Source organism: Halichoerus grypus, chromosome 12, assembly GCF_964656455.1.
Source record: "Halichoerus grypus chromosome 12, mHalGry1.hap1.1, whole genome shotgun sequence".
Classification (NCBI taxonomy): Eukaryota; Metazoa; Chordata; class Mammalia; order Carnivora; family Phocidae; genus Halichoerus; species Halichoerus grypus.
Window position 1 is genome coordinate 9,639,734 of NC_135723.1, and position 21,253 is coordinate 9,660,986.

General features: G+C 36.1%; 1 protein-coding gene across 13 annotated transcripts in view; it reads left to right on the forward strand.

Annotated features, from left to right (window-relative positions):
• Positions 1-21,253, forward strand: part of COA1 (cytochrome c oxidase assembly factor 1) — a 107,120-nt gene that overhangs the window by 55,546 nt on the left and 30,321 nt on the right. For 5 of the 13 annotated variants that reach the window (XM_036079927.2, XM_078059959.1, XM_078059952.1 and 2 more), the window contains one exon: positions 11,344-11,496. The exons of 7 other annotated variants lie outside the window; for them this stretch is intronic. The gene's annotated coding sequence lies outside the window, so the exon portion shown is untranslated. Of the gene's footprint in view, positions 1-10,468; positions 10,564-11,343; positions 11,497-21,253 lie in introns of those variants that run through there. One more of the 13 variants, XM_078059955.1, reaches the window with a different exon arrangement.

The following is a 21,253-nucleotide window of genomic DNA, read 5'->3' on the forward strand; positions in this document are numbered from 1 at the left end:
TACCAAACATTTAAAGAAAAATCAATACCTATTCTTCTGAAATGTTCCAAAAAATAGAAATGGAAGGAAAACTTCCAAACTCATTCTATGGGGCCAGCATTGCCATGATCCCAAAGCCAGACAAAGACCTCACTAAAAAGGAGAATTGCAGACCAATAGCCCTGAAGAACATGGATGCAAAAGTTCTCACCAAAATACTAGCTAATGGGATCCAGCAGTACATTAAAAGGATTATTCACCATGGCCACATGGGATTTATTCCTGGGCTGCAAGGGTGATTCAACATCCACAAATCAATATGTTAAACAACATTATTAAAAGAAAGGACAAGAACCATATGGTCCTCTCAATAGATGCAGAGAAAGCATTTGACAAAATACAGCATCCTTTCTTGATTAAAACTCTCCGCCATGTAGGGATAGAAGGAACATACCTCAATATCATAAAAGCCATATATGAAAAGCCCACAGGGAATATCATCCTCAGCGGGAAAAAACAGAGGTCAGGAACATGACAGGGATGTCCACTTTCACCACTGTTATTTAACAAAGTACTGGAAGTCCTAGCTAGCCTCAGCAATCAGACAACAAAAAGAAATAAATGCATCCATATTGGCAAGGAAGAAGTCGAACTTTCACTCTTGATAGATGGCATGATACTCTATGTAGAAAATCCAAAAGACTCCAGCAAAAAATTGCTGGAATTGATACAGTAAGTCAGCAAAGTGGCAGGATATAAAATCAATGCACAGAAATCAGTTGCATTTCTATACATTAACAGTGTGACTGAAGAAAGAGAAATTAAGGAGTCGATCCCATTTACAATTGCACTAAAACCCAAAAGATACCTAGGAATAAACCTAACAAAGAGGTAAAAGATCCATACTCTAAAGACTATAGAACATTTATGAAAGAAATTGAGGAAGGCACAAAAAAAAAAACGGAAAAACATTCCCTGCTCATAGATTGGAAGAACAAATATTGTTAAAACATGTATGCTACTCAAAGCAATCTACACATTCAGTGCAATCCCTATCAAAATACGATCGACATTTTTTACAGAACTGGAAGAAACAATCCTAAAATTTGTATGGAACCAGAAAAAAACCCAAATAGCCAAGGGAATGTTGAAAGAGAAAATCGGAGTGGGAGATGATATTTGCAAATGACTTATCAGATAAATGGCTAGTATCCAAAATCTATAAAGAACTCCTCAAACTCAACACCCCAAAAATAAAAAAATCCAGTAAGGAAATGGGCAGAAGAAATGAACAGACATTTCTCCAAAGAAGACATAGAAATGGCTAACAGAGACATGAAAAAATGCTCAACATCACTCAGCGTCAGGGAAGTACAAATCAAAACCACAATGAGATACCATCTCACACCAATCAGAATGACTAAAATTAACAAGTCTGGAAACAATAGATGTTTGGTTGATGCATGGGTGGTGTGGTCACCTACAGCAAATAGTGGTGATGATGTGGGAAAGAGGGATCCTCTTATGCTGTTGGTGGGAACGCAAACTTCTGCAGCCCCTCTGGAAAACAGTATGGAGATTCCTCAAAATGTTAGAAATAGAGCTACCTTATGACCCAGCAATTGTACTAGTAGGTATTTATCTGAAGGATACAAACATAGTGATTTTAAGGGGCACATGCACCCCAAAGTTTATAGGAGCAATGTGTACAATAGTGAAAATATGAAGGAGCCCAGATGTCCTTCAACAGAGGAATGGATAATGGAGATGTTGTGTGTATATATACAATGGACTACTGCTCACCCATCAAAAAGAATGAAATCTTGCCATTTGCAATGACCTGAATGGAACTAGAGGGTATCATGCTGAGCGAAATAAATCAGTCAGAGAAAAAGACAAATACCTTATGACTTCACTCATATGTGGAATTTAAGAAGCAAAACAGATGAACATAGGGGAGGGAAAGAAAAATAAGATAAAAACAGAGGGGGAGGCAAACCTAAAAGACTCTTAACTTGAAGAGTCAAACTGAGGGTTGCTGGAATGTAGGTGCTTGGGGGGATGTGGTAATTGGGTGATGGGCATTAAAGACAGCACCTGATGTAATGAACAGTGGGTGTTACATGCAACTAATAAATCTCTAAATTCTATCCCAGAAACCAATAATATAGTATATGTTACATAAATTGCATTTAAATGAAAATTAAATAAATAGAAATAAAATTTAAAAATGTAACTGCTCTGTGATCCAGTAATCACGCTTCTAAGTATTTACCCCCCAAATACAAAAACACTAATTTTAGGGGATACATGCACCCCTGTGTTTATAGTAGCATTATTTATAATTGCAGATCATGGAAGCAGCCCGTGTCCATCGATAGATAAAGGGATAAAGACGTGGCATATATAGATAGTGGACTGTAATTCAGCCATCAAAAGAATGAGATCTTGTACTCACTTGCACATTTGCAGTGACATGGATGGAGCTAGAGTATAATGCTAAGCAAAATACGTCAAAGAAAGACCTACCATTTGATTCACTCATATGTGGAATTTGAGAAACAAACAAGCAAAGGGAAAAAGAGAGACAAACTAAGAAACAGACTCAAATATAGAGAATACACTGATCATTACCAGAGGGGAGGTGGGTGAGGGGAATGGGTAAAATAGGTGATGGGGATTAAGGAGTGCAGTTGTCATGACGAGTATTGGGTGATGTGCGGAATTGTTGAATCAGTATATTGTACACCTGAAACTAAAATAATATTGTCTGTTAACTATACTGGAATTAAAATTTTAAAATTAAAGAAATAAAATTAAGTAGCAAATTAAGTAGCTTTTTTGAATTATAGTTGACAAATAAAATTAATAGGTTTTTAAAGATTTTATTTACTTATTTGAGAAAGAGAGAGAGAACAGAGGGGGAGGGGAAGAAGCAGGCTCCCCACTGAGCCAGGAGCCCGACATTGGGGTCAATCCCCGGACCGTGGGACCATCATGACCTGATCTGAAGGCAGACACTTAAACAATTGAGCCACCGAAGTGCCCTTAAAAATTAATATATTTAGGGTGTACATCATGATGATGTAATATATGTGTACATTGTGAAAGGATTCCCATGATCAAATTAATTAACATTCATCACCACAGATAGGTACCTTTTAACGTGTGTGAGACAACCCTTAAAATACACTCCTGAGCAAATTTCAGTTATGCAATATACAATATAGTCACCATACTATACATTTTCCTGTATGTGCTATAGTCACCATGCTGTTTGTAGATCCTCAAAACTTATAACCGAAAACTCGTACCCTCTGGCCAGTCTCTTCCCATTTCCCCACCCCCAAGCCCTGGTATCCACAGTTCTACACTGTTTCTATGAGTTAGACTTAGTCTTTTTTTTTTTTTTAAGATTCCAAATATAAGGGAGCTCATACAGAATTCACATTTCTCTGGCTTATTTCACTTAACATAATGTCTTTCAGGTTTGTTCATGTTGTTGCAAATAGAGGATTTCCTTTACTTTTTAATGGCTCAATAATATTCCATTGTATATACTTGCATATACATCTCTTTAAACACAGTTCTCCTTGCATAAAGAATGTTGAGCACATCCCTTCACTCTAAGTGTGGGTTGGGCGACCACACTGGGAGGCTGCCAGAGGTTGGGGGTATGTATGAGTGAGGCATGCAGGGTGTTGGGGGTGCCCCTGGGCCAGCTGGAGGAGTTGCAGGCAAGGCGTCCCCAGCACCGCAGGTGTGGGTTTCCCGATTCAGTCTATGAAATGGTTAGTGGGATCCATGTCTTTGATACATTTTTAGCTCTGTCTGCTATTCTGTCAGCCCCTCCCTCCCCCTCAGTTGTGCAGTTCATCTCAGTATTTTGGGTGGGGCAAGAAAGAAGTGGGCCTTTTGGCAGATTACAGCCCAGCTGGGGCAGCTGGGCACACACTTACATGCTCTCTCTCTTCCTTGTGGGAAAAACTGCTGCTAAGTGTCTTCTGGCACAGCTGTGTCATGTTGGACAAATAGGAATGTGGGTAAGTGAAACTGTTCCTCTTATTCTCTTCAATAAGTCAAATGTGAGATTTTTTTTAAAAAATTGAACTGGAGATGACATACTAGTTTTAGGTGTACACCGTAGTGGTTTGACAATTATGTATGTTATGAAATACTCACCACAATAATGTACGTATCATCTGTCACCATTACAGAGTTATTACAATATTATTGGCTATATTCCCTATGCTGTACTTTTCATCCCTGTGACTGACTTACCACCTATACCCCCATCCCCTTCCCCTCTGGCAACCACTAGTTTCTTCTCTATGAGTCTTTTTTTTCTTTGTTCTTGTTATTTATTTATTTGTTTTGTTTTTTAGATTCTACATATAAGTGAAATCATATCGTATTTTTCTTTCTCTGACTCATTTCACTTAGCATAATACCCGTTAGGTCCATCCATGTTATCACAAATAGCAAGATTTGATCCCTTTTTATGGCTGAGTAATATTCCATTGTATACACACACACACACACACACACACACACACTCCTCATCTTCTTTATCCATTCATCTATTAGTGGACACTCAGGTTTGTTTCCGTATCTTGGCTTTTGTAAATAATGCTGCCATAAACAGGGGTACATGTATCATTTCAAATTAGTGTTTTTATTTTCTTCGGGGAAATACTCAGAAGTTGAAGGACTGGATTGTATGATACTTCTATTTTTAGTTTTTTGAGGAACCTCCATACTGTTTTCCAGAGTGTCTGTACCAGTTTACATTCCCACCAACAATGCATGAAGGTTCCCTTTTCTCAACACTTGTTATTTCTTCGATACTAGTGATTCTAACTGGTATGAGGTGTCATCTCATTACAGCTTTGATTTGAATTACTCCAGTGATTAGTGATATTGAGCATCTTTTCATTTGTCTCTTGACCATCTGTAATGTCTTCTTTGGAAAAATATCTATTCAGGTCCTCTGCCCATTTTGAAATCTGATTATTTGGACTTTTTTGGTGTTGTTATAGGAGTTCTTTATATATATTTTGGGTATTAATCCCTTACAAGATACATCATTTGCAGACACCTTCTTCCATTCAGTAGGTTGTCTTTTGTTGATGGTTTCTTTCACTGTGCAAAAACCTTTTAGTTTGATGTAATGCCAATTGTTTCCCTTGCCTGAGGAGGTAGATCCAAAAAAGAATTGCTATGACCAAGAATTTGCTGCCTGTATTAGGAGTTTTATGGTTTCATGTCTTACCTTTAGGTCCAAAACCCATTTTGAGTTTATTTTTATGTATGATGTAAGAAAGTGGTCTAGTTTTGTTCTTTTTCACATAGCTGTCCAGTTTTTCCAGCACAATTTATTGAAGAGAATGTTGTTTCCCCACTTAATATTTTTTTAAAGATTTTATTTATTTATTTGACAGAGAGCACAAGCAGGGGGAGTGGGAGAGGGAGAAGCAGACTCCCTGCCAAGCAAGGAGCCCGATGCACAGGACTCGATCCCAAGACTTTGGGATCATGACCTGAGCTGAAGGCAGATGTTTAACCGACTGAGCCACCCAGGCGTCCCTTCCCGACTTAATTTTCTTGCCTTCAGCGTCATTGATAAATTGACCTGTACGTGTGGGTTTATTTCTGGGCTCTCAATTCTGTTCCATTGATCTGTGTGTCTATTTTGTGCCAGTACCATACTGTCTTGATAACTATAGCTTTGTAGTTGAGTTTGAAATCTAGAATTATGAGGTCTCCAGCTTTTTTCTTCTTTCTCAAGATTGCTTTGGCTATTCTTTTGTGGTTCCATGTGAATTTTAGGATTGTTTTTTCAGTGTCTGTGAAAAATGCCATTGGTATTTTGATAGGGATTGCATTGAATTTGTAGAATGCTTAGAGTAGTATGGCATTTTAACAATGTTAATTCTTCTAATCCATGAGCATGGAATGTCTTTTTTTTTTTTTTTTAAGATTTTCTTTATTTGAGGTAGAGTGAGAGAGAGAAAGAGCATAAGTGGGGAGGAGGGGGAGAGGGACAGAGGGAGAGGTTGAGAAGCAGACTCCCCGCTGAGCAGGGAGCCTGATGCGGGGCTCGATCCCAGGACTCTGGGATCATGACCTGAGCTGAAGGCAGACACTTAACCGACTGAGCCACTCAGGTGCCCCTTGGAATGAATGTCTTTCCATTTGTTTGTGTCATCTTTGATTTCTTTCATGAGTGTCTTAAAGTTTTTAGAGTACAGGTCTTTTACCTCTTTGGTTAAATTTATTCCTAGGTATTTTATTCTTTTTGATGCAATTGTAAATTGGATTGTTTTTCAATTTTTCTTTCTGCTTATTAGTGTATAGAAATGCAATATTTCTGTATATTGGTTTCATAGCCTGCAACTTCACTGAATTCATTTGTTCAATTTTTTTTTGTGTGTGTGTGGAGTATTTAAGGTTTTCTGATTATAGTAACATGTCATCTGTGCATGGTACTGTCTTCAAATTTACTTCTTCCTTACCAATTTGGATGCCTTTATTTATTCATTTTTTTCATCTGATAGGTGTAGCTAGGACTTCCAGTATATGTTGAATAAAAGTAGTAAGGGTGGACATCCTTGTCTTATTCCTGATCTTAGAGGAAAAGCTTTCAGATTTTCACTATTGCACATGATGTTAGCTGTGGTTTTGATATATGGCCTTTACCATGTTAAGGTATGTTCCTTCTGTAGCCACTTTGTTGCAGGTTTTTATTGTGAATGGATGTTGAATTTTGTCAGATTGTTCTGCATCTGTTGAGGTGATCATATGATTTTTGTCCTTCGTTTTGTTAATTTGGTGTATCACATTGATTGATTTGTGCATATTGAACCATCTTTGTGTCCCTGGAAGAAATCCTGCTTATTTGAAGTAAATGATCCTTTTAATGTGTTTTTAAATTCGATTTGCTAATATTTTGTTGAGGATTTTTGCATCTCTGTTCATCAGGGATATTGGCCTGTAATTTTCTTTATTTCTTTTTTTTTTTTTTTGTAGTGTCTTTGTGTTTGGTATCCCATAATGCTGGTATCATAGAATGAATTGGGAAGCATTCCTTCTCTTGAATTTTTCGGAATAATTTTTGAAGCATAGGCATTAACTCTTCTTTAAATGTTTGGTAGAATTTACCTGTGAATGAATTTCATGGCCTTTAGTTTCTTGGGAGTTTTTTTGTTTTTGTTTTTGATTTTCTTTCTTTTTTTTTTTTTTTTTTGAGAGAGAGTGCGTGTGTAAGAGATGGGGGAGGGTGGGGAGGAGCAGAGAGAGAGAGAGTATCACGAGGAGGTTCCACATTCAGCATGGATCCCAGCATGGGGCCCGATCTCACAACCTGAGCTGAAACCAAGAGCCTGACGCTCAACTGACTGAGCCCTCCAGACATCCTGGGAGTAGTGATTCAATATCATCACTAGTAATTGGTCTGTTCAGATTTTCTGTTTCTTCCTGATTCCGTCTTGGAAGATTTTATGTTTCTAGGAATTGATTCGTTTCTTCCAGGTTGTCCAATTTATTGGCATATAATTTTTCATAGTAATCTCTTATAATCCTTTGTATTTCTCTGGTGTCAGTTGTAATTTCTCCTCTTTTATTTCTGATTTTATTTATTGAGTCCTCTCTTTTTACTTGCTGAGTCTGGCTAAATGTTTATCAATTTTGTTTATCTTTTCCAGAGAACTAGCTTTTAGTCTCATTGGTCTTTTCTGTTGTTTTTTAAGTCTCTGTTTCATTAGTTTCCACTCCGATCTTTATTATTTTCTTCCCTCTACTAGCTTTGGGCTTTGTTTTTTCTTTTTTAGTTCTTTAGGTGTGAGGTTAGATTGTTTATTTGAGATTCTTCTTGTTTCTTGAGGTAGGCCTATATTGCTGTAAACTTCCCTCTTAGAACTAACTGCTTTTGCTGCATCTCAAAGATTTTGAACTATAGTGTTTCCATTTTCATTTGACTCCAGGTATTTTTTGATTTCCTCTATTTCTTTGTGAACCCATTGGCTGTTTAGTAACATTTTATTTAGCCCACATGTGTTTGTGTTTCTTCCAGCTTTTTCCTAGTAATTGATTTTTAGCTAAATACTATTGTTGGAAAAGATGCTTGATATGATTTCAGTCATCTTGAATTAATTGAGATTTGGTTTATGGCCTAACATGTTCCATGTTTACCTTAAAGACTGTGTATTCTGCTATTTCTGGATGGGATATTCTTTATTATCTGTTAACCCCAACTGGTTTAATATATCATTCAAAGCCACTGTTTCCTTAATGTGTTACTATCTGAATGATCTATCCCTAATGTAAGTGGGGTGTTAACATCCCTTACTGTTACCGGATTACTGCCAGTTTCTTCCTTTTTATCTGTTAACACATGGATTATATATTTAGGTGCTCCTATGTTGGGTGCAGAGATAGTTACAGTTGTAATATCCTCTTATTGAATTGATTCCTTTATCATTATGTTATGAACTTTTTTGTCTCTTGTTGCAGTCTTTGTTTTACAGTTTATTTTGTTTGATGTGAGTATTGCTATCCCAGCATTTTGTTGTTCTATTTGCATGGAATATCCATCCCTTCACTTTTAATTTGTATATGCCTTTAGGTCTGAAGTGAGTATCTTGTAGGCAGGAAGCTTATAAATGGATCTTGTTTTTTTTACCCATTCAGTTACCCCATGTATTTTGATTAGAGTGTATGGTCCATTTAGATTTAAAGTAATTATTGATAGGTTTGTACTTATTTCCATTTTGTTAATTGTTTTCTGGTTGGTCTTGTAGTTCTTCTCTGTTCTTTCTTTGTCTCTTGCTCTCTTCCCTGTGTTTGATGGATTTCTTTAGTGTTAATGCTTGGATTTGTTTCTCTTTATTTTTGTGTCTGTAGTATAGGTTTTTGGTTTGAGGTTACCATGAAGGTCATATATAACATCTTGTGCATATAGCAGTCTATATTAAGTTGATGGTTGCTTAAGTTTGAATACATTCTAGAAGCCCTATATTTTTACTCCCCCCTCCATGTTTTATGTATATGATGTAATATTTTATACTTTTTAATTTTGTGTATCCCTTTACTAATATTTGTAGATATAATTGATTTTACTTTTTTGATTTAACCTTAATACTAATTTTGCAAGTGGTTGGTACTTTTACTATGTATTTGCTTTTACCACTGAAATTTCTTCCTTTCATAATTTTCTTATTTATAGTTATGGACTTTTCTTTCCACTTAAAGAATTCCCTTTAACATCTCTTGTTAGGGCTGTGTAGTGATGATGAATTCACTTTTAACTTTTGTTTATTTGGGTAAGTCTTTTATTTCTTCTTCAGTTCTGAATGATATCTGTGGCAGGTAGCATTTTTTGGCTGAAGTTTTTTTTTTCCTTTCAATGTTTTGAATATATTGTGCTACTTTCTTCTGGACTGCAGTGTTTCTTCTGAAAATTTGCCTGATAGCCTTATGAGGTTTCCCTTGTATGTATTTTCTTTTCTCTGGCTGGTGTTTAGATTCTCTCTTTATCTTTAATTTTTGTCATTTTAACTATTATGAGTTTTGGTGTTGACCTCCTTGGGCTCTTCTTATTTGAGTCTCTCTCTACTTCCTGGACCTAGATGTCTCTTTCCTTCCCTAGATTAGGAAAGTTGTCATATACTATTTCTTCAAATAAATTTTCTGCCTCTTCTCTCTCTCCTCTCCTTCTGGGACCCCAATAAATATGAATGTTACTATTCTTGATGTTGTCACAGAGGTGAACCCTGCCTTCCAGATCGCTTATCCATTCTTCTTCATCCTTTAAGCTGCTGTTGATTCCCTCTAGTGTATTTTTCATTTTAGTTATTGTATTCTTTGGTTCTGATTGGCTCTTTTTTAGGTATTCTCTTTGTTGAATTCTCAGAGTTCACCCACTCTTCTCTGAAGTCCAGTGAGTGTCCATATGACCATTCCTTTGAACTCTTTATTAGGCATACTGCTTTTTTTTTTTTTTTAAGATTTTATTTATTTGAGAGAGAGACACAGTGAGAGAGGGAACACAAGTAGGGGGAGTGGGGGAGGGAGAAGCAGGCTTCCCGCGGAGCAGGGAGCCTGATGCGGGGCTCAATCCCAGGACCCCGGGATCATGACCTGAGCTGAAGGCAGATGCTTAACGACTGAGCCACCCAGGCGCCCCTATATCTGTTTTTGTTCTTGTTGTAGATGGCTATATGCAGCTCTACCTAGTCCTGACTAATGAAAACAGGGTGCTAGAAGAGGCCCAAGTTTTTATTCTGGATGACTGAACAAAGGGTGGTGCATTGGGTCAAGAACAAATAAGCTAGGAACTTCTGGGAACAGATAATCCTATTAAACAATTATACACTGACATGAATAAGTCTCTGCAATTAAAATTTTTTTTTAAATCATGAAAACATTCAACCTGTATTTGAACCTTTTTTTTTTTTCTTTTGTTTTCTTAGGTGTAAACATTGATCTCATGCTTTAATAACTTTAGGAATTTGATGACTAGTCCTACATCATGGTGGAGTTCTGAAGTATAAGGGCTCTTTCTGCTTCATTTTTCTGTTAATGGAGGTATAGGTCTTAATCACAGCATTCTTGAATTATAAAGAAATTTTTAAGTTTGGGGATCCTCACAAGATAAATTGAAATAAAACATGGAAGAATGCATCACGTGTTGGAACTATTTATGAAGTGCTATTTTTACTTCGGATTATGTCTTTTCCCTCAGTCACTAACTCTTAACCTTTATCACATGTTTTGAACTTTCTTTTTTTAAAAAATATCTTTATTCATTTATTTGACAGAGAAAGAGAGAGAGAGAGAGCACAAGCAGGGGGAGCGGCAGGCAGAGAGAGAGGGAGAAGCAGGCTTTCCGCTGAGCATAAAGTGTCACGTGGGGCTTGATCCCAGGACACTGGGATCATGACCTGAGTCAAAGACAGACACTTAACTGACTGAGCCACCCAGGCACCCCTGTTTTGAATTTTCATGTCAAAATTATTGTTGAGCACACCTAGGGAAAGTTAAATTGAATTTACATTTTTGGCATTATTTATTATCAAACTTTTAAATGACAGTAATTTTGGAGTGTGGATTTCACTTTGCTTTTTAATTCTTCAGGCTAGTCAAGGAATTTTTAGGATGCAAGTATATTTTTAATTTATCTTCTCCCTCTGATCTTTCTCCCTCCAGAAAAATATGATGGATTTGTGGTGATAGTTTTAAGCTTACAGCCATCAAGGAAGCATTTAAAATGTCTTTAGGCAAGCTTGTTTTCCCTATCTTCTTGTCTGGTTGTGATAAAAGCTGAGTGTCTCTTTTTATAACTTTTTAAAAATATATCTTCTTTAGATGCTGGCAAACAAGTTGAAATTTGAATGACCTGTGAAATCTTTCATGGAGATGACTGTCTGGGAAAAGGAAACTCTAGGACAGATTTTGAGCTAGAGCTGATGTAATGCATCCCAGGGAAGCAGTGCTTGGAACTCAGGTAGCTTTAAGCAGGTAAGTTAATAGCAGAGTAAATTTGCCAGAAACAAGCATGTATAAAAGAATAAAAGAAAAGGAAACAGTAAGACCATTGATAACAAAATACAGGGAGCAGGATTCAGGGCCTTTGTGGAAATCCGTAGAGGCCAGAGGCTCTAAAAGCTGAGACTGCTTCATTTTTCTTTTGATGTGACAGTCTTAAAAAAAACAATAATAAGGCTCAGGCTGGGACATGGAAACTCACTTATATCAGTGTTTGTTTTTTTTTAGTATTTGTATTATAGCACAGGGCGGTGTCATATACACGAGGTCTTTTTCTGTGCAAACTGCATTTCATTGAAAACAAAGACAGGCTTGCTTGAAACTGAATTGACAGCTTTGTGGCTGTAAAGATAAATATAGCACTTTTCAGGTAGTGAATTCATGAATAATCAATGAGCCAGCAAAGGACGAAAAGTGGCAGATGGCAGCCTGGTGTGGATTAAGTGTGATTGTCACATTCCCTGCCCCTTTTTCCCTTCTCTAATTTATTGAAGGAAACAAAGCCAGCCTCATGTAGCCAGAACACAGTATCTCTGAAAAAGTCTACTTAGGCAAAGTGTTAACAGGGAAGTTTATTCATTAAATGTCTCCCTACTGCTTGGATGTTGTAATAGTCTAGCCCAAATTGTTTGTGTTAATTGAAATTTTATTCAGAATGAAAATTTGACTTGAATTCTTGAAGTAGTTTTTGTTTTTTAAAATTACTGTTACATCAGTATTTCCAAATAAGTAACACTTACTGCTAATTTGCCAGAATGTTTCTCTAAATAAACCACAAATATATTATAGCTGTGTTTTCATAACTTCAACTAGTGAATAAAACAAACTAGAGAGAAGCCATTCTTAATTTCCCTTTGTATCAACCAACACTTCTTTGACAATACTGATTTTATTATTTTTAACAAAAAATAACCAGTTTTAATGGAAATTCTTTAGTAAAACCGGAAGTTTCTAGAATAGTGTTCTAAGGAACTGTTAATGGGGAGGTATTTGTTCACAACCCAAGTAATAACTCTACCACTTGGAAACATCAGTCTTCCTTGGTGTCTAACGAAGGGTGAGGTGTTTAGTCCACTGAGTCTGTTTGCACCTTGCGTTTGTCTCGCTTTGTGCTAAGGATCTGATTCTGAAAGATTTAACGTTGGACGGTCTCTAGATTAGCCTGATTCTCCAGTTCCCTCAGGTCCACTCGAGTCTTCCCAAACCCTTTGAAATTGGCAGAGGAATTAGCAGTAAGTTTTGATAAAGTACATGTGGTAGAAAGAATTACTGTCTGTTTTGAGTGGTTCCTCCCAACTCCCACCAAAAAAGGTTCTGGAAACATGTTCTTAGAATTGTAGGTTCCCCTATGAACATGAAATATAGCAAGTTTTAGAAATCTGTTAAAGGGCTTTTAATATTAAGGAATCAGCAGAGCAGTACATTAATTATTTTATTCTAGTGGTAAAAGTGAGCCACTGATTAGCATCTGGCTTTATTCAAATTCATTGTAAGATTCCTTGATAAGATTTTTCAGGTAAATTCTCTTGAACTGTGTACCAGTAGCACTCCCTGCCCCCCCATGTGTAATTAACTTTCCCCGTGTGACATCATCCCCCTATAATTCAGAGTAGTGAATGGTCATGAGATATTTAGCAGGTAATTTGTTAAATCTAGGAATTGGATTAAGTTTGTCATTAGTTTACTTTTACAATACAAATTAGGGTAGACTTACACTTAATTTTATAATAGTTTTTCGACTTGTTTCCTTGAGCATGGGGAGGAGATGGTGTTACTGTGAATGCACTTACTTACTCTATAGCCTGGCATGTATTTGTGCATTTAAATGTCATGTGGCATGTGTGTTGGAGAAGAAAAAAATATGAAGGGCTACTCTTGTGTAAACGGTGTTGAAGAAAAACAAAGTGTAATATCTGTTGAAAAATAAACTTGGCCTATAACCTTTAACCTTTAAAATTACCTTCAACCAAGCAACTCCATCAGTTTATCAGCAGTTTAGAAAATGCCTAATACTTATGCCATGGTTCAGCTATGGAAAGCATGGACTGGGTTGGAATGTGAGTGGTCATGGGAAGCCTGCCCTTAAAAATCCTGAAGATAAGCCCTATTACTGAATTGTGTATATTTACTCCCTCTGTGACTAACTCAGTAAAGCCTATTCATCAAGGAAATCTTGTCCTTGACTCAGGTCCATTTGTCACAAATCATACACTTCAACTTTAGGATTACGTCAGGCTGAAATTATGAACAAAGCATGTTGCTATGTTCATTCTTTTATAACACAAAGAGTGGCTTATCATCAAATTGCCTACGGGAGTATCACCAGCAGTTTTATGTATTTAGGGTAATTTCTGCCAACTCTTCCTGAAAGCTATTGAGCTTTCACTTTTGGAACAAGAAATAAAGAATCCCTGTTGTGTATTAAAATGCTTAATTTGCCAAACATTGTATTATGCTGAACCCAAAACAAGTTAATACAGTTTCTACTTGTGGGTAAACACAGAGTATTGTTAGGAAGATATAACACACATGAGACAGAAGAAAAGCTTACCCAGAGCTGAATTTTAACAACAGTTTTGATTTTTATCAAAAACCATCTTAGTCGTTGGAGGTTTATAATCTATAAAACAGAAGTGATAGAGCTACCATTGGGTGGGGGAGGAGGAAGGCACGTTTAAAAATTCTATTTAAGAAGCCATTATTGAACGTCTTTTTTGTTTCAGAAACTCTTTGATAGTCACTGGGGTTACAAACCTGATTATACCCCCAAGATACTCAGATGTATAGGATGACACGAGCAGCTCTCAACTGCCTTGCCCTTTACAGATTACAGATTGTTTTTATGATATTTCCATTATTCTTTATAGCAGAACTGTTGGGGCTTTACAGTTCATAGGCCCAGAGAGATTAAATGAAGAATTGAGTAGGTATGTAGTCCGACTGCTGTGTTTCTGCAGTATCTTTGGGATATGCTAACTAACCAAATGAGGAATTAGCTAAACTCTTAATAAGCCATGCAGAGGCGCACAAGGGACCTTTAGAATATATCCTGTCTTGGTCTTCGAGTGACTTTGCTGGGATAAAATGGTGCAGCAAAGCCATTTAGTAGTTTGATAATATTTAAAAAATGAGATATTTATTTTTCTTTATATTATGACAGATATTTAAGTGCATAATGTGCATGAGACATTGTTATTTATTGACTATTCTGTTTGGTTCTGTTGTCACTCTTAGTAATTTAAGCATGCTTAATGCAGAAGATTTGAAAGTACAGATAAATATGAAGATCCAGAAAAAGTTAACTCTGCCTCTCATCACCTAGAAGTTCTGAACATTTTTATCCATTTCCTCAGGTTCCTTTTTATCCTTAAAAAATAGGTCCTATTTTATAGAGACCATGATTGAATTCTACTATTATGTAGGAACTTTCCTCTCACATTGAATATAGTTAATATTTCTTGGACATTTATTATATGTTTGGCTCAGAGGTAATATAGTATTATTTTATATTTTTATTTTTAAAGATTTTTATTTTTTATTCATGAGCGAGAGAGAGGCAGAGGGAGAAGCAGGCTCCCCGTGGAGGAGGGAGCCCGATGCGGGGCTCGATCCCAGGATCCCAGGATCATGACCTGAGCCGAAGGCAGCTGCTTAACCGATTGAGCCACCCAGGCTCCCCTGTTTTATATTTTAAAGATGTGTTTTTCATATACATTAAAATACATGCAAAAGAACCTATGTATCACATATATAAGTTACGGATTTCTATGAATGGATCACCTAATGTAAGAACAATGTGAGAACCTAGAATACTATTGAAGAGTGGCAGAATATGCCACCTAAGAATATGCCACTCTGGCATAAGGATTATTTTTAGCTAAAGGCACTGGAAAAACAGCAGGTACAAAGAAGGGTGCTCTGACCTTCCAAATGAAAGATGCCCTCCCTATGCAGGGAGCAGACATTCTTATCACCAAAGTCAGGAGTTGAGACTGAGTACTCTGTACAAAGAGACCTTGTTAAAATAATTCCTATTTTCCTTTATGTTTGCCATATATCTTAGTTATTTTATAAGATTTGTATGCTTTTCTCCTGTTAATCTGTCTTTTAACTAGTCAGTTTAATTCTCAGGCCCAGCTGGAGACTCTAAGATGGTAGAGGTAAAATTTTACCTCCCCATCAGAAATACTACTGTCCTCAATTTTATCTTCTTTGTTTTTTGCCTTTTAAATTTTTATTATTTTACCTTATTTTTTAAATTTAATTTAACTTTTTAGGATTTATATTTTTATTGAAGAATAATTGACATACAGTGTTGTACTAGTTCAGGTGTATAACAGTGATTTACTATTTATATACATTACAAAATGGTCACTACAATATCTCGTTACCGTCTGTCAGTATACAGAGTTCTTACAATATTATTAACTATATTCCCTATGCTGTACATTACTTCCTGTGTTTATTTTATAACTGGAATATTGTACCTCTTAATCTTCTTCACCAATTTGGTCTGTCACCACCACCATCACCCCTCCCCCACTCCAGCAAACACCATTTTTTTCTCTATGAGTGTGTTTCTGTTTTGTTTGTTCATTTGTTTCGTTCTTTGGATTCTACATATAAATGAAATCATACAGCATTTGTCTTTCTCTGTCTGACTTATTTCACTTAGCATAACACCCTCTAGGTCAGTTCATATTGTTGTGAATGGCAAGATTTCATTCCTTTTTATGGCTGAGTGATGTTCTGTTGTGTAAATTTACCACATCTTCTTTACCTATTTATCCATCAGTGGACCTAGGTTGCTGCCATACCTGGCCTATTGTAAATAATGCTACAGTGAACATAGGGATGCCTGTGTCTTGTTGCATTAGTGTTTTCATTTTCTTTGGATAAATACCCAGAAGAGGAATTGCTGGATTGTATGGTATTTTCTACTTTTAATTTTTTGAGGAACCTCCATACAGTTTTCCATAGTGGCTGCACCAGTTTACATTCTCACCAACAGTCCATGTGTGTCTCTTTTCTCCACATTCTCACCAACACTTGTTATTTATTTGCTTATTTGATGATAGCCATCCTGACAGGTGTGAGGTGATCTCATTGAGGTTTTGATTTGCATTTCCCTGATGATTAGTGATGTTGGGTATTGTTTTATGTGTCTGTAGGCCATCTCCATGTCTTCTTTGGAAAAATGTCTATTCAGGTCCACTGCCCATTTTTTAATTGGATTTTTTTTTTTTAATATTGGGATGTATGAGTTTTTTTAATATATTTTGGATGTTAATTCCTTATCAGATATATCATTTGCAAATAGGTTGCTTTTTCATTTTGTTGATGATTTCTTTTGCTGTGCAATAAACTTTTTAGTTCAATGTAGCCCCTTTTAATGTTCTTGCCTGAGGAGACATATCTGAAAAAATGTTGCTAAGATCAATGTCAAAGAGTTAACTACTGTATTTTCTTCTAGGAGTTTTATGATATCAGGTCTTTAATCCATTTGGGGTTTATTTATGTATATGGTATAAGAAAATAGTCCAGTTTCATTCTTTTGCATTTAACAGTCCAGTTTTTCCAACACCATTTATTGAGGAGACTTCCCCATCTTATAGGAAGAATGTTCAGATTTTCACTGAGCAGTATGATATTAGCTGTGTGTTTGTCATATATTGCCTTTATTATGTTGAGGCATGTTTCCTCTATACCCACTTTGTTGAGAGTTTTTATCATAAATTTATGTTGAATTTTGTCAAATGCTGTTTTGTCTGCATCTATTGAGATGATAGTATGGTTTTTGTCTTTCATTTTGTTAGTGGGGTGAATTACATTGATTGATTTGTGAATATTGAACTGTCCTTACATCCCTGGAATAAATCCCACTTGATCATGGTATATAATGCTTTTGATGTATTTTTTAAATTCATTTTGCTTATATTTTGTTGAGGATTTTTGCATCTATGTTCATCAGGGATATTGGTCTGTAATTTTCTTTTTTTTGTAGTGTTTTTGTCTGGGTTAGTATCAGGGTAATGCTGGCCTCATAGAATGTATTTAGAAGCATTCCTTCTTAAATTTTTTGGAATAGTTTGAGAAGGATAGTTATTAACTTTTCTTTAAATGTTTGGTAGAATTTACCTGTGAAGCTGTCTGGTCCTAGACTTGTTTGCTGGGAGGTTTTTGATTGTTTTGTTTTGTTTTGTTTTTTAATTATTGATTCAATTTAATTACCAATCTATTCAGATTTTCTAATTCTTAATGATTCAGACATGGAAGTTTGTATGTTTCTAGGAATTTATCCATTTCTTCTAGGTTTTCCAATGTGTTGGCATATAACTCTTCATAGTAGTCTCTTTTGATCCTTTGTATTTCTGTGGTATCAATTATAACTTTCTTTTCTCATGTTATTTATTTGGAACCACTCGTTTTCTTGATGAGTTGGCTAAAGGGTTATCAGTTTTATCTTTTCAGAGAATCAGCTCTTAGTTTCATCAGTCTTCTCTATTTTTTTTTTAGTCTCTATTTCATTTATTTACACTCTAATCTTTATTATTTCCTTCCCTCTACTAACTTTGTGCTTTGTTTTTTCTCCTTTTTTTTTCATTCTTTAGGTATAAAGTTGATTATTTATTAGAGATTTTCTTGTTTCTTTAGGTGGGTAAGGGCTGTATCATTATAAATTTCCCTGTTAGAACTGCTTTTTTGTGTTCCATAGATTTTGAAATGTGTTTTCATTTTCATTTGTCTCAAGATATTTTTTTATTTCCTGTTTGATTTCATTGACCCATTGATTGTTGATAGTGTTGTTTAATCTCCACATGTTTTTGTTTTTTCTTTGTAATTGATTTCTAGCTTCATACCATTGTTGTTGGAAAAGATGTATTATTTCATCCATCTTCTTAAATTTATTGAGACTCATTTTGTGGCCTCACATACAAATTATCCTTGAGAATGTTCCATGTGCATTTGAGAATAATGTGTATTCTGCTGTTTGCAAAAATTTCCTGCCATTATGTAGATTGCCTTTTCATTTTATTGATTGTTTCTTTTGCTGTCCAGAAGCTTTTAAGTTTGATATAGTCCAACTTGTTGATTTTTGGTTATGTTGTTTTGCTTTTGGTATCACATGCAAAAAACCATTTCCAAGACCCATGTCAAGGAGCTATTTCCCTATGTTTTTTTCTGGGCGTTTTGTGGTATCAAGTCTTATGTTTCAGTCTTTGATATATTTTGAGTTAATTTTTTTGAGTTTTATAAATTAGGAGTCCAGTTTCATTGTTCTGCTGTGTTTATCCAGTTTTCTCAGCAATATTTGTTGAAGAGACTATACTTTCTCCATTGAGTGTTCTTGGCTCCCTTATAGTGTATTATTTGACTCTATATGTTGGGTATTAATTCTCGGCTCTCTGTTCTATTTTCTTGGTCTATGTGTCTATTTTTATACCAAACCATATTGTTTTAGTTACTATAGATCTGTAATACAGTTCAAAATCAGGAAATATAATTCCTCTGTTTTTGTTCTTCTTTCTCAGGATTGCTTTGACTATTCAAGGTCTTATGCATTTCCACACAAATTTTAAGATTGTGTTTTCTGTTTCTGTGAAGAATGCCATTGGGATTTTGATAGTGATTAAGTTGAATGTATAGATGGCTTTGTGTAGTATGGACAATTAATGATATTATTTCAGTTTATGAATATGGGATGTCTTTCCATTTGTTTCTTCTTTGATTTCTTTTAAGAAAGTCTTACAGTTTTCATTTTATAGCTCTTTCCCGTCTTTGCTAAATTTATTTTTTGGTATTTTGTTTTTTTTAAAGCTATTGTTAATGGGATAGGTTTTTATTTTTTTTTGGTTGTTTAATTATTAGTGCGAAATGTAACTGGTTTTCTGTGTTGATTTTATACCCTGAAACTCACTGAATTTTTAACTAGTTCCAGCAGTTTTGGGGTTGAATCTTTGCAGTTTTCTATATAAAAAAATCATGTTATCTGCAAATAACAACAATTTTACTTCTTCTTTTTTGACTTGGATGCTTTTTATTTCCTTTTCCTGCCTAATTGTTCTGTTTTGGTCTCCTAGTAATATGTAGAATATGACTGGTTATAGTGGGTATCCTTGTCTTGTTCCTGATCTTAGAAGAAAAGCTTTCTTTTCTTTTTTTTTTTTCCTTTTTTTTTATTGTTATGTTAATCCCCATACATTACATCATTAGTTTTAGATATAGTGTTCCATGATTCATTGTTTGTGCATAACACCCAGTGCTCCATGCAGAACGTGCCCTCCTCAATACCCATCACCAGGCTAACCCATCCTCCCACCCCCCTCCCCTCTAGAACCCTCAGTTTGTTTTTCAGAGTCCATCGTCTCTCATGGTTCTTCTCCCCCTCCGATTTCCCCCCCTTCATTCTTCCCCTCCTGCTACATTCTTCTTCTTCTTTTTTTCTTTCTTAACATATATTGCATTATTTGTTTCAGAGGTACAGATCTGAGATTCAACAGTCTTGCACAATTCACAGCGCTTACCAGAACACATACCCTCCCCAGTGTCCATCACCCAGTCACCCCATCCCTCCCACCACACCCCCCACTCCAGCAACCCTCAGTTTATTTCCTGAGATTAAGAATTCCTCATATCAGTGAGGTCATATGATACATGTCTTTCTCTGTTTGACTTATTTCGCTCAGCATAATACCCTCCAGTTCCATCCACGTCGTTGCAAATGGCAAGATCTCATTCCTTTTGATGGCTGCATAATATTCCATTGTATATATATACCACATCTTCTTTATCCATTCATCTGTTGATGGACATCTTGGCTCTTTCCACAGTTTGGCTATTGTGGACATTGCTGCTATAAACATCGGGGTGCACGTAGCCTTTCGGGTCCCTACTTTTGTATCTTTGGGGTAAATACCCAGGAGTGCAATTGCTGGATCATATGGTAGCTCTATTTTCAACTTTTTGAGGAACCTCCATACTGTTTTCCAGAGTGGCTGCACCAGCTTGCATTCCCACCAACAGTGTAGGAGGGTTCCCCTTTCTCCGCATCCCCGCCAACATCTGTCATTTCCTGACTTGTTAATTTTAGCCATTCTGACTGGTGTGAGGTGGTATCTCATTGAGGTTTTGATTTGGATTTCCCTGATGCCGAGCGATATTGAACACTTTTTCATGTGTCTGTTGGCCGTTTGGATGTCTTCTTTGGAAAAATGTCTGTTCATGTCTTCTGCCCATTTCTTGATTGGATTCTTTGTTCTTTGGGTGTTGAGTTTGATGAGTTCTTTATAGATTTTGGATACTAGCCCTTTATCTGATATGTCGTTTGCAAATATCTTCTCCCATTCTGTCGGTTGTCTTTTGGTTTTGTTGACTGTTTCCTTTGCTTTGCAAAAGCTTTTTATCTTGATGAAGTCCCAATAGTTCATTTTTGCCCTTGCTTCCCTTGCCTTTGGCGATGTTTCTAGGAAGAAGTTGCTGCGGCTGAGGTCGAAGAGGTTGCTGCCTGTGTTCTCCTTTAGGATTTTGATGGACTCCTGTCTCACATTGAGGTCTTTCAACCATTTGGAGTCTATTTTTGTGTGTGCTGTAAGGAAATGGTCCAGTTTCATTCTTCTGCATGTGGCTGTCCAATTTTCCCAACACCATTTGTTGAAGAGACTGTCTTTTTTCCATTGGACATTCTTTCCTGCTTTGTCAAAGATGAGTTGACCATAGAGTTGAGGGTCCA